At 46.0% G+C, this 12,199-nt stretch overlaps 1 long non-coding RNA gene across 1 annotated transcript in view; it reads left to right on the top strand.

The window, feature by feature from the left end:
• LOC129196792 (uncharacterized) overlaps window positions 1–12,199 on the top strand; it is a 56,992-nt gene that overhangs the window by 33,436 nt on the left and 11,357 nt on the right. Inside the window, exons 2-4 of the long non-coding RNA XR_008574226.1 lie at window positions 72–144; window positions 6,364–6,557; window positions 7,374–7,496. This is a non-coding gene — a long non-coding RNA (uncharacterized LOC129196792). The remainder of the gene's footprint in view (window positions 1–71; window positions 145–6,363; window positions 6,558–7,373; window positions 7,497–12,199) is intronic.

Here is a 12,199-nt window from a genome sequence, read left to right as displayed (position 1 = left end):
AAAGTTATGGGATTTTAATACCCTTTCCTTTTTTCTTTTTTTTTTTTATTTTTTATTTTGTCCTGCTGCAGACTGAGTGCTGACAGCTCCGGTTACACGGTTCTGAATGCTTCTTCACCTCACCAGTCGCATGTGAACAATTGAGTAAGTTTGCTCAGTGTAAATCCTCTTCTTCAAACTCATTAAAGTGTGCCAAGCCTCTCCAAGAGCCATTTGACAAACTCCCCTGAGTAGCGAAGTAGTGTTTATTATGATTATTATTACTATTATTATTTTTTCTCTCAGCTCCATCTGTAATGTAAACACCATTATGTTTTAATTATCTGTTTGAAAAGGAGATTTAAAAGTGAATCCCACAGGAACCTGGCCAGCATACACAATAGAAATCCCCTTGAGAGTCACTCCGGAGGTGAAGTCTGACATGGGAGGCATCAAAGATGTGCTGGAAGGAACAGGGCTGAATGTCACAGCCATCCCAAACCCACAAAGTCTTTTGTCTCGTAGAAGTGGGACTGAAAGCTGATGGATCCCCCCTCCAAGAGGGTGTTTTTCCAGGTCTGTTCTCAGCTATGTGTTAGGGGAAGGAAGGTGCTGGCAAAAGGATGTTTCTCTGCCTTTGGTAAAGGGATTGTCGCCCATTCAGCAGAGAAGGGACTCGGGAACTAAAGGAGCAGCACCCTAAAGACGAGGGAAGGAAAATGCATTGGTTGCCATGGTGCCTTGTCTCAGACACAATGATAATAACAAGTATGAGATCACGCAGACAGCGTACCTCTGCAGACCCCATGCAGATCACCAGCTGGAGATCTGGTATGCTTGGCCAGCGTTTCAGATCCCTTTTTTTCTCCCTCTCTCCTAAGCCAGCTCTGCCCTCTCCCCTGTCCTGCCCTACAGATGGAACTGGGAGTCTCTGCTCTTCGCAGTGCCCTTTCTCACACTTAAGACGGTGTTTTAATGTGCAGGATTTTGCAGGGGACGCTTGGGCTCACCCAGGTAAAGGAAATAGGAAGGATAAGTCATTAAGACAGGTGACCAAAGGGCATGCAAATGTATTAATGAATTAAAAATGCTGCCAGAAGGAAAGGCACACTGAGGGAGTGAAGTCAGATCGAAAACAAGACAGGAATGAATTGTTGCAAAACCTGAAAGACATCTCTCTCTCACTTCTTAAGCTTGAAGTAAACTCAGCTTTGTGACCCCTTTTTCACACCCTTGCATTGGGACAAATCTGTTTGCCAGTCCTCCTCCGCAATGTAATCACTCCACTGTTTAATGTTCTGCATTTTCCATTATCGCTAATCTCTGCAAATGAAAGGCAGGAACCCAGGCTGCTCCTCTGCCCGTGCCAGAGCCGAAGTGTTCATCGCAGCCCTCCTGCCTGCCAGACCGTGGGAGGTGGGTTCCCTCCCGCACAGTCCCTTCCTGACCGTCCCCTGTGCTGACCGCAGCGAAAACACCCGTAGGAGGACAGACACCAATGCACAGCAGTCTTCTGGACTGCGAAGGTCTTCTTCCCCTTCCTGCACTTCAGAGAGGTCAGCAGCCCCCCAAGAGAAGGTCCTATAACGACATCACTTACATCTGACCGTAACACCTTGAGACCAAAGGGTTCCCGAAAACTTGGAAGAGGCCCTCCTGTGTCTTGCGAATCCACAAAGCTTAGAATTCCTCTGGGAAGAATGACAACGTGAAGATGTGCGATGAGAATATTAACACCTCCAGGGTTACCAAATAAAAAAAATTGATTTTTAATAACTCTAACCATCTCTTCAGCTTTCATTAGTCTCCTCTTTGGCTTTATAGTGCTAGGCATGAAGAATATGAGGATTTGAAGAATTAACTGAATTAATGAGGGCTGATTATTAATGTTCAGAGCTCAATAAAAAAGGGAGAGAGAGAAATAAAACACAAAAAAGTGAGCTGAAAATAAGGGTAATCTTTCATTCCCCCAAAATGAGATACATTGAATTATTGCTATACTTAAAATTGAAGCACCAAAGGAATGGAAATAAATACCTCCCATTAGCTATTGGAAGACCTGTGAAATTTGCTGCAAGGAAATGTCCAAGTCAGGGGAAGAGGATGATAACGAGGAAACGGTACCGAAGACAGCCGCTGAGGCTTTGGGCATCTCCTTTTGGGCCAGACTGTGAAAAACACTCAGCCTCTGCATTATGGCCAGATCACCAAAGAACCCAGTGCCACTTCTGCCCTTCCTGGGCATCCTGGAGTCCGGAGAACCTGGTCCATAATCGGAAGCTGGTTAGCGGTTCAGCTCCTCTAAAGGTTTTAGCATTCAGTCTTGAAAAAGGCGTGCTCCTTTGAACCTGTGCGTATCTGACCATTAATCCCTCATCTCCAACGGGAGTTGTACAGCAGAACCGTTAGTGCTCCCATGTGTCACAAAATCTTCAGGAGAGGGATTGCCTGTGGAAGTCTGAACTTAGTCCAGGCCTACAGTCAGAACTGTAGCGTAGATATTACTAACAGTAATCCCTACTTCCCCTCCATCCCAAAGCCCTAACCAGCTTCGCCCTTACCAGAAAAGCAAAGCACTTAATTATCTGCATAGAAAGAAATACAGAATTGACTGCCATTGCTCCTTCTCCATGGGTGGGATCGTCCAGGATTGTCAGGGCTAATGGTAATTGATGTTTCCTTTCACACCTGCTCTCTTTCCTGCTTTATTAAGCCTCTGCAAACACTGCTGTCTCTGGGGAAACAGTGGGAGTGGAGGAGGAAGCCTGTGGAAGAGAACAATTCCGGTTGTTCAGCACAGCGCTTTGCTAAATTGCATTCAGCCTCTTTTGCAGAGTAATAAAGTGTTGTCTGAAAGGCAGCATGGAGTTTTAATTTTCTCATTGTCAATGGATGCTGTAATCACGTAATTAACAAAGTGCGGGAGATAGTCATTTAAAGCAAGCCGAGAAAGCCAGGACATGAAGCAGATGCTTGGGGGAGTGGAACAACTTTTATTTGAGCTCTTCTAGACCTGGAGACCTTTTTAGTATTTGAAAGATGGAGGAATCACATTTGGATAACAGGAGTAGTTAAAAGAAGGAGTGTGCTTTGGTTTGCTATTTTATCCCTGTACTAACTTAAAAATTCAAGGCTTAAGTTTTCCCCTGCATTGCCCCAACCTGAGAGTGTGGGTACTCAATGGGGGGGTAAATCCTAGCATCCAGCCCCCTGGCTTCAGGGGACACTGATCTCTGTGGTCCTACAGCCTCAAATCTCATGCTGCTTTTTTCTCCTGCAGCTTCAAGATTTCTCCCTACCCCAGAAGTCTTCGCTATATCTATTTTTCTCAGCCACTGCGCTTCTACCAAAGTTTATTACTGGTTGGACAGAGCCCTGACTGCTTTATGTTATGCCGCCGCCGATGCTTCTTCTGCTGTGGTTTTGTGTTTTTCGCAGAAGCGAGGAAAGGGCTTTTTGGACCAAATAGCAGCAGTGCCTCCACCTCCTGATGGAGCTGTGAGGGTGTTGGGGTTGTCATGGCACCCGCACAGCCACAGCCTACGTGTGTCATAGCAGAGTAATCAGCAATCTTGGGAGAGACAGCAGGCGGTGATACGTAACCAATAACCGCTCGTGCTCTGTGATCAGCAATAGGCAGCTGATGACTTTTTCAGAGTAACTCTAATAACCCAGTGCACAGACCGTAGGCACAAATGTGGCAGCTGCATCCAGACGGCTCCCGTACGTGGCCCCGGAGCCCGTTTTGCAGAGAGGGCGACGGCTCCTGTGCCTTAGCCCTGGCCTGGAGTCAGATTTTCTTGAGCTGAAGAGGCTAGTGAGCGCAGTGGTCTCTCCTCCGTTCTGCACCAGCTCACAGCATGGCTTTGGCAAGTGCCAAGACCACTCGAATATTTCACGCAAATGCTGCCTGCCTACACGCTGTGCAAACGCCCTCGGGCTACTCCAGTGGCCGGTGCCTGCTGCTCGGCTGTGCGGATGCTGAGTTTGGACCGGGTCTTGCGGATGCTGAGGACAAGACCAGGTCTGTCACCACATCTCTCCTCTGCGGTGCCTTTCCTTCTGCGTGGGCTGAGAACTGGAGAGGATCAGACCACGGGGTGCCCAGCAGCCTCCATAAAGCATCCTCTTCTTAACCTCCCTCTTTCTATTCATTTGTAGATATTTTATGGTGAGGAAATGTAATCTATCTGCAGGGAAAACTTTCTTCCTCAGTGACTATTGACCAAAGAAAGACTGTCTGGAGGAAGGAGAAGAGAGGTGCTATTTTTTATGCAGGAAATGCCTCCTTAAGTCTGAGAACCCGGTAAACAATTACAGCAGTGGAAGGATCCTGGAGATTTAGAGATGCAAGAGTGCTGACAAAGGCTAAGCTTGACCCATTTATCTCTCAGCCCTTTTCAGCATATTTAGCAGCAGCTAAGCACCACCTCGCAAAATTGAAACCGGTGAATTTAAATGATAGCCTCTTCTGTTCTGGCTTTTTAATTTCACATCCCTTGGATACTCTCCTCCCCACTTTGAAATGTGGAGTCCTCTTCGTCTCCCGTGATATATTACGTGTCTGTCCCCACCTCCACACCACTGAACTGGAAATTTTTCACAAAATGGACATTACACATCTGCTGACTTTAATTAGGAGGAGATACCAGCTTACAGGTTGCAGGCAGAGCCTGCAGACTTTGGGAGGAGCTGGAGCTTGAGGGGTTGGTTTGTGGACCAAAGTGAGCTCAAGGAAACGCTGCAGATAATCAAAGGTCACACTGTTCCTCCAGATGCTTGCTGCTGTGAAGCTCCTTTAGCTATCAGACCCCTTTTAAAGTACTTGTTTGCTTTATACCTCATTAACTGAGAAAGAAATCACCCAACAGAGCCCATAATTTTGTGCGCCTGACCTGTGGATGCTCTGTACTTATATGGCTTTGAAGAAACCATCAAAATTTGTAGTAGTATTTATAGTACGACAGTGTTTACAGGCCCCAGCTGAGAATAAAACCTACAGTACGAGGGCTCATACATACATAGTGAAAAATGTGGGAGGTATGAACTTATGGGCTTAAAAGCTGAGGGAGTGGGATTGCAGGATTGCACAGGAGGGCAGTGCCGGAGAATGGTTCAGGTCTGACGCTCTGCTGACAGGGCAATGCGTTGGTGACTGCCCAGAAGCATCAGAGTAGAACTGAATGGAGCTATGCTGAAATTCAGTATCTTATCAAGGCTTCAGTACCTACCGGGATCTGATGGGGAACAGCATCCAGTTTATATAAAGGTTTGAGACAGAGACTGCTAATGGAACTGCCCCTACAGTCAGTGGCGGGAAGTAGTTGCAATTCTTGCATTAATCATCTCTAAAAGATGATGTTACTACTTGATATTACACCCCTAAATAGTAGGCAGTGTGCACCCCTCACTGCTGCCTGGAACTTAGGCATCATAGTTGGTGGTTTACCTCGCAGTGCCTCATGTAGTGTTCTGGGTGTAGGGCCAGGAACCAAAGACCTCCAGCATCTCATTTTTACCCATAACATCACCACATCTGTGCAAAATTGATGCCAGGTTTATACACAAGCACAAATGCGCTGGCTCGGTGACTCCCAGTTTGCGTGGGAGTAAATAAAAGGAACGTTATTTCTGTGCGTGCTGCACGCAGTCCTTGTCAAGATTTTCTTCAGGACTGTCAGTGTTTGCAGTCACCCTTCCAGATGGGACAATAGGAAACCTTGCTGGTAGCTACAGTGCTAGCAGCAGTGCAGAACTTGTCTCATCTGCAAGTCACTGCTTGCACAGCCCGCAGCCACCCACAGCAGTAATTATTCACAGCTCTTTAAATTCTTTTTGTACTGCTCCACTGCAATTTTAAATCACTCCATCAGTTGTGACAGTTTATGAGCGCTGATGTGGCTCATCTTGTGGAACAGACAAGCGGGCATAGGAGTGATTATTCCATGAACTCCATTTTATTTTTCATCCTGTGTCTTCCCTGATCCTTAAGCCATTACATATCAACTGCTTTCTACTTTCCTTTATTATTGTTTTTTCTTTTTCCTTTGAGCAAGTCTTGTCAGCGGGGCTGGAGCCCAAGTTATTTTTTCCATAACGCCCCAGTGTGTTCACAGCTCCACCACTCCCCTACAAATGACAGGCTCCATATTGCGCCAGGGAAAGGTAAATTGTTAAGTGCATTTACTTCTGGTAACACAATAGTCGACACAGTGCAGTCTCCTGTTTGAGCTGCCAGGCATCTGTATGATTTTAAAGCAGCTGTCACTTAGGTACCTTGGAAGGATAAACTGCACTCTGAAAACTCAAAGATACGGGGAAAGGTATTTGCTTATGTAGCTCCTGTAAAACGATGAGCCCTATTAATTAATCACTCCTTTCCAGGAGAGGTGTCAGAATGAGACGAGAGCCAATCAGTAAACATGGGAGCACGAGTATCGAGCAGGAGCGGGGCTGGCAGCAGCAGCAGGAATCAGGACGAAGAGAAGAAGGAGCCGTGCCAGGGGATGATGGCATCAGCCCCGCTGGTGCGTTAGACCACAGGACAAGCTGTCCCAGAGCTGACCAAGGCCTTACAGGTAAACTGTGACGACTCTCCCTAGCTTACCCACCGCAATGTATAACAGGAATAGCCCTACTGAAAGTTAACAGGCTATGCCAATGTAAAAATCACTGCAGCCTAGGATTTTAAAATTCGTTTAGGTGCCTAGCAGGGCAGTTAGATACTTAAAATTCTTTACATACAGCAGTTCTTACTGAGAGCCAGTGAAGTCAGTGGGAAGATTCCTGCTGAGTGCAACAGATATTAGTCTGAGAGGGAAATGTAAGACAGAATCAGGGAGCAGTTTGATGTGACCCTGTTGGTTTCTTCTGCGGGTCGTCCCAGTCTCACTGCACGTCTGCACAAGCCAGGGCTCTTCTTCAGACAAGGGGGCACGTTCAGATGTAAAACTCAAGCAATAAATTGTTTCCAAATACACAGCTAGGTCAAGGGAAGGAGTCGGCAATCCCTGGGCAGTTTTATGATCTAATTTAATTTCTCAAGTGTATCAGTCTGTGGTTCACGTAGTCCCTGACATATGTACTTGGCCAAAACCTAGGAATAGGAATATGTGGGTGGCAGAACAACTCTGGACAAGACAGGAATACAGACTCTTATCAGCGGAATGAAATCATCAGCCCTTTATTGGCGTGAGTTTCTTACCTTCACTCTCCTGCAGAGTCAGATCTCAAGCTGATATATATCAGTTGAGGATCTTCCTCATGGCAGCATTATCAGCAGAGAATAAAGTCCTTAGAAATGTGCATTAATCATCTAGAAGGAAGCACTTGCATCTATGCACACAGTTGGATTTTGCCTTGAAGTCTGTCAGTTTTGTCTCCGTTGAAAACAGGAGCTGTATCAGCACAACCGAAGGCAGAATTTGTGCCGGCGTGGTTTGGAGCAGCAAACCAGACCAAGGTGTAAACGTGACCAGGCCCTTCGCTTCTCACATTCCTTTACAAAACTGGCCAAGGTGAGCCTGCATTTTGTTTGATATCCTCACAGCATTCAGAAGCACAGAGAATTATTTCAGGCTTTGTGTTGAAGGCTATAGTCCCCTTTTACTCCAGAAAACAGCTGTCTGAGGCCACCCAAGTATCAGAGGAGAGGAATTAAGCTGCAGCGTGGCTGGTGAGGTCATGTAACACCATGAAAGCTGTAATTTTCCTGCAATTGATTTCCTAAAGACAACTTGTGGTCTGTGTGCAGTGAAATCTAATTTAAACAAGGAAGACGAGTCTTTCTAACACACGTTGATTGGCAATTGTGATAAATTCCTATAATTACTATTGACTCCACAGAGGGTTTTCGTTTGTTAAAGATGTTGCTGAAATGACAGCCCAGGAATGGAATAAAACAGGAGAAGGGGAAAATTGCACAAAATGCCTGTGTTTGCAGAGTTCCCTGAGTAGGTCTGTGATGAACCACCAGTTTTCCTTCTCTTTCTCACCAGCATCTCACTTCTCGTAGTCAGATATTGCACACTGAAGTTGTTTTGTTCTGTTTTCTGGCCAGGTAGTTTCCAACACGGTCATTTATTATTCAGTCCTTGTACTAGAACATGGAGCAACGCGTGCTTGAATCACATGGGCTTTAGTCATAGGAATAAAATATTTACAAATATTTCACAACTCTATGGTGTCTACCAAGCATTGAGAAATTAGGAGTATCATCCAGAAGTACTGTAATCTCTTTTTAAAAAGTCATAAGTTTAGCAATGTTATAATACATGTGGCATCCTCATCTTCTGACTTCTGATTCTTCAAGTTGCTCTCACTTCATGTTTTCAAGCTTTTGTCATTCCCCCTCTCCTTTTTTAAGAGAAATGAAAATTGTGATGTTTTTGCCATGATTCAGCCGCTAAAATTGTAGGAAAAATCAGAGCTGAGCCCCACAATAAAATAGCAGAACCAGGCAACATTACTGCTCCCCCCAAAAATTAATCAGGAGGTTTGCAAAGCCCTAATCTCTAAGAAGTCTTTCCAGATCTGTGTGGAAGTTGTTCTTGCCTGAAAGCTTCCGGGACAAGAAGAACAAGGGAAAAGGAAAACTGCAGATGGACTCTGTGTTAAATCAGCAGCGGCTGGCAGGAGTCCGGGGCTCCAGGACTTCAGCGGGATTTGGAAGGAGCCCAGGAGGGAAGGAGCTCCAGAGCTGTTTTGCTTCCATTAAGGAACGAAAGTATGAGGCGAGGTCACTCAAGAGCTCATGGTGGATACTGAGCGCTTTTAACAAGCAGACCACTCGTCTACTAAGTTCATTATTCCCTTCCTTGCTCTTTGGGGACAGCCCCAGAGCCCGTGCTGGTTTGTAACCTCACAGATTAAGACACACAGGCCTGGAGTTGCTAAGAATGCCAGTCTGCATGACCAAACCCAAAGGGGTCAGATATTTTCCTTCTGAAAAGAAAATTACCTGTTTACATCCGCTATTTGTTTCCAAAAGAAAAACAGTTTATAAGCAACAGACAGACAGAGGCCATGTATTCTATGTGAAACGCTCAAAAGCAAGCAGGAATCTTACTGGCCACACGTAAACCTGCCTCTCTCCATTATAAATTCTCATACCTTAAATTTGGCCAATTGTGTGGGTGTGGAAAGCTCAGCCAGAAGCCGTGTTTCTTGCAGTGAAGAAGTGAGTGAACACAAAGCAACAGAAAGGGAAAAGAACAGCAGGTAAAATGAGTGCCTTGTAGGAGTCCTCCACTCATTACTGCAATGATGATTTGACTCCTGCACTTTTGCTTTTGGGCTTTCTCCCTCCTTGGAGACAGAGCACTTAATGATAAAATACCACCTTTGTTAAAGCAGAACTAATATTTAACAGCTGCAAAGCAACTGCTTCACACTGGAGTCAGCTTCTTCAGTGGAGAAGGAAAGGGGAAATGTCAAGGGCACAGCAGGTGCTGCAGTTTCCTCCCAGCCTGCTCGCGTCTGTGTTTAAAGTGGGCTTATAGATTGCTCGTGCCCAGGTCCATAGGCAAACTGCTGATCCAGCACTGCACACGTGTGCGTGGATCTGTGACACGTGCAAGTCACGGCCGTGAACACACTTGGCCGCCTGCAAGATACGGCATTACCTCTCTCCAGCCAACTGTGCTGGAGCAGATGTGTCCCCACGGCTCGTAAATGTATACGTGCGTGCCACCAGATACATGCGCTAACACAGACACCTCTTACTACACACATCCGTATGCCACTACACAAACTCACACGTGACTGCAGCCGCCTCAGGAGTACGTGGCCCTGCTCTCAGCCGCAGAGAGGTCTGAGCTTTGCTTCCCGTCCTGAAGAACCTGGGAGCTGTGAACAGCTAGAAGCATAGCAGCTGCAGTCTGTCCAGCCTCTCCAACACCTTGCGAAAGAACCTGCCAGAGACCACTCACAGGTGAACTTCTTTTTGGGGAATGAACGTTGAGGTCCCGGCTTAGCCCTATGTACAAATTGTAGTCCTCGGGATATTTGCACTGGAGGAGGAGGAGAGAGCAAGCTACGTGCATACATGGAGCACATCACTGAGCCAACAGAGGAAAGGAAAATGCAAGCGCTTCCTACAGATATATGTGACAAGACACTGGAAAAAAATCAGGCAGAAAAGTCACTGTAGTTTTGTGTTCTGCAAGAACTTTGTGGGCAGAGAAAGAGTGAGCTTCTGGCACTGATGGACATTTCTGAATCGGCTCTTCCAGCAATTGCTGAGACCGTGCTGGAAAGCTGAGCACAGGACTTGCACAGCGACTAGGTTACTATCCTCAGTAAGGGACTGCATTCAACGCTAAGACCTCTCTGCTGAAAGGGAGGGAGAAACTTCCTTTATCTCCCCAAATCTACATTTGAAGGCCTAGATGTCTCCTTTAGATTCTCAGTGGTTTTAGTGGGAATCTGGCACACACAAGGGAAGCAAGGGCGGAATCAGGACTTGGAACTTGCTTTGCCCACCGTCAAGGAAGAGGCAAGCTGCGTGCCTTACCCCACCTTTCCAAAAGGTGCCTTGACTACACTTGCCAAATTGGGACCTTATTTTCCCTGGGGAAGCTGCTGTGGACTTGGTCCCACCAGAATGTCTTGGAAATAGCCCCGCAGAACGCTCACAGGTACAGATCTGTGTTCCAGTGCAAGGGGAGTACGTGGGAAACTGGGTCCTGCATCTGCCATGGGGAAAGACAGATCTCAGAAGATTAGTTTCCTCACCTGTAGTTTGCCATTGTGTCCTGTTAACGGCATCAGCCCCTTTCCACTTCTTTCTTAACCACCTCCATGCCGACACAGCCCTACGATTCCCTGTGGAGTTACTTTGTAGATAACACTATTTTAAGGAATGGCAGAAGCCGACCTGTCTTGTTGCTGACACAAGACTTTCCTATCATTCCCACCGTTCCTAAGTAATTACAATAGCTCTGCAGTATTGCAAGACATATATTATTGGCTGAATTCTCCTCCTTCTCTGGAATTCCAGGAGAATGTACACATATTCCAGATATATTCTGCATTCTAGCCAAAGCTTGGCGAGTGCAGTATGTGCATCACACCAGTTACGGCTAAAGCATGAGTAATTTGGGGGAGGAGGGAGGTGAGGGAGCAGAAAAAGAAAGAGCTTCTCCAAATCCTTCAGCTCTTCACTTGGACACCGTGAATGAGATATTTAAATACGTTGCCGTGGAAACAATCAAAGAGGGGGTCTTTGTGTGTGTGTGAGTGTGTGTGTTTTAGTAATCCCAAAGGGGGTATTTAATTGGAATCAACCACAGCTTTTTAACTGTGTTTTAAATTGGCGAGAAATAAAAAGAAGAAGCTGCCAGAAAAGGAACATTAAATAGAAGGGGAAAAAAAAAAAGCCCACATGAAACAAGATGGGGGGAGAAAGGGAAATCAAAAGAATAAATTTACTGTAACCGGCAAAGGATTCATTAGGGTTACAACAAAGCTCAGTTCAATTTCCCTCCTATTGACATTAACGAGTTTGATGTAGGTCCAGCCTGAAAGGCAGCAGGAACGTCTCTCTCTCTCTCCCCTCTCTGCCTGGGCCCCGGGGACCCAGCAGCTGTCTGTAAATTGCTCCACACAGGGGAATATGGTTTCTTTTCTCTCCTCCTTGTGTTTTTCTTTGTCCGACCGCACCCGCGGTGCCCTAGGAGCCTGCCTCACCGCTTCCCACTCATTGCAGCATCTCTCCTCCCTCCTGGACTCTCCTTAACTGGGACGAGCCATTTTATTGCCGACGAACTTGAGATGTTATTTATTACTGTCCTGCAGCTTGAATACATTGAGCTTACCAGGGTTATTTCTGGTCCCAACAACAGCCCCTCTGGGCTCGTAATTAACTATTATTATTGTTAATGTTGGTATTGAAGTTGCTATTTAAGCTAGAGGACACCATTAGTAAAAGAGCAACCTCACTGTGAGTAAACTTTTGCTGGAAATTAGAGAGATTTCTATGCGTTGGTAAGACTGACCCTGGACTAAGGGCAGCAGGAGAGGAAGCCTAACAGTTTTAAGAGAAAAGTTGGTAGGGTATGAATGAGATTTTATCTCAAAGAGCTGAACTTCATGGTCCAGAAGGTCTTTTCCAATCTCTTGCTCCTATGTTTTACGCTTTTTGTATTAAAATGAGATGTCAAAGGGTCTGAATTACAATGCAGTGTGTATTCAGTCATGCACACACAGAGTAGGAGCCAGT

The sequence above is a fragment of the Grus americana genome, chromosome 26, assembly GCF_028858705.1.
Source record: "Grus americana isolate bGruAme1 chromosome 26, bGruAme1.mat, whole genome shotgun sequence".
Lineage (NCBI taxonomy): Eukaryota > Metazoa > Chordata > Aves > Gruiformes > Gruidae > Grus > Grus americana.
The sequence above is the reverse complement of the archived record's forward strand: the minus strand, read 5'-3'. Positions and strand labels throughout refer to the sequence as shown.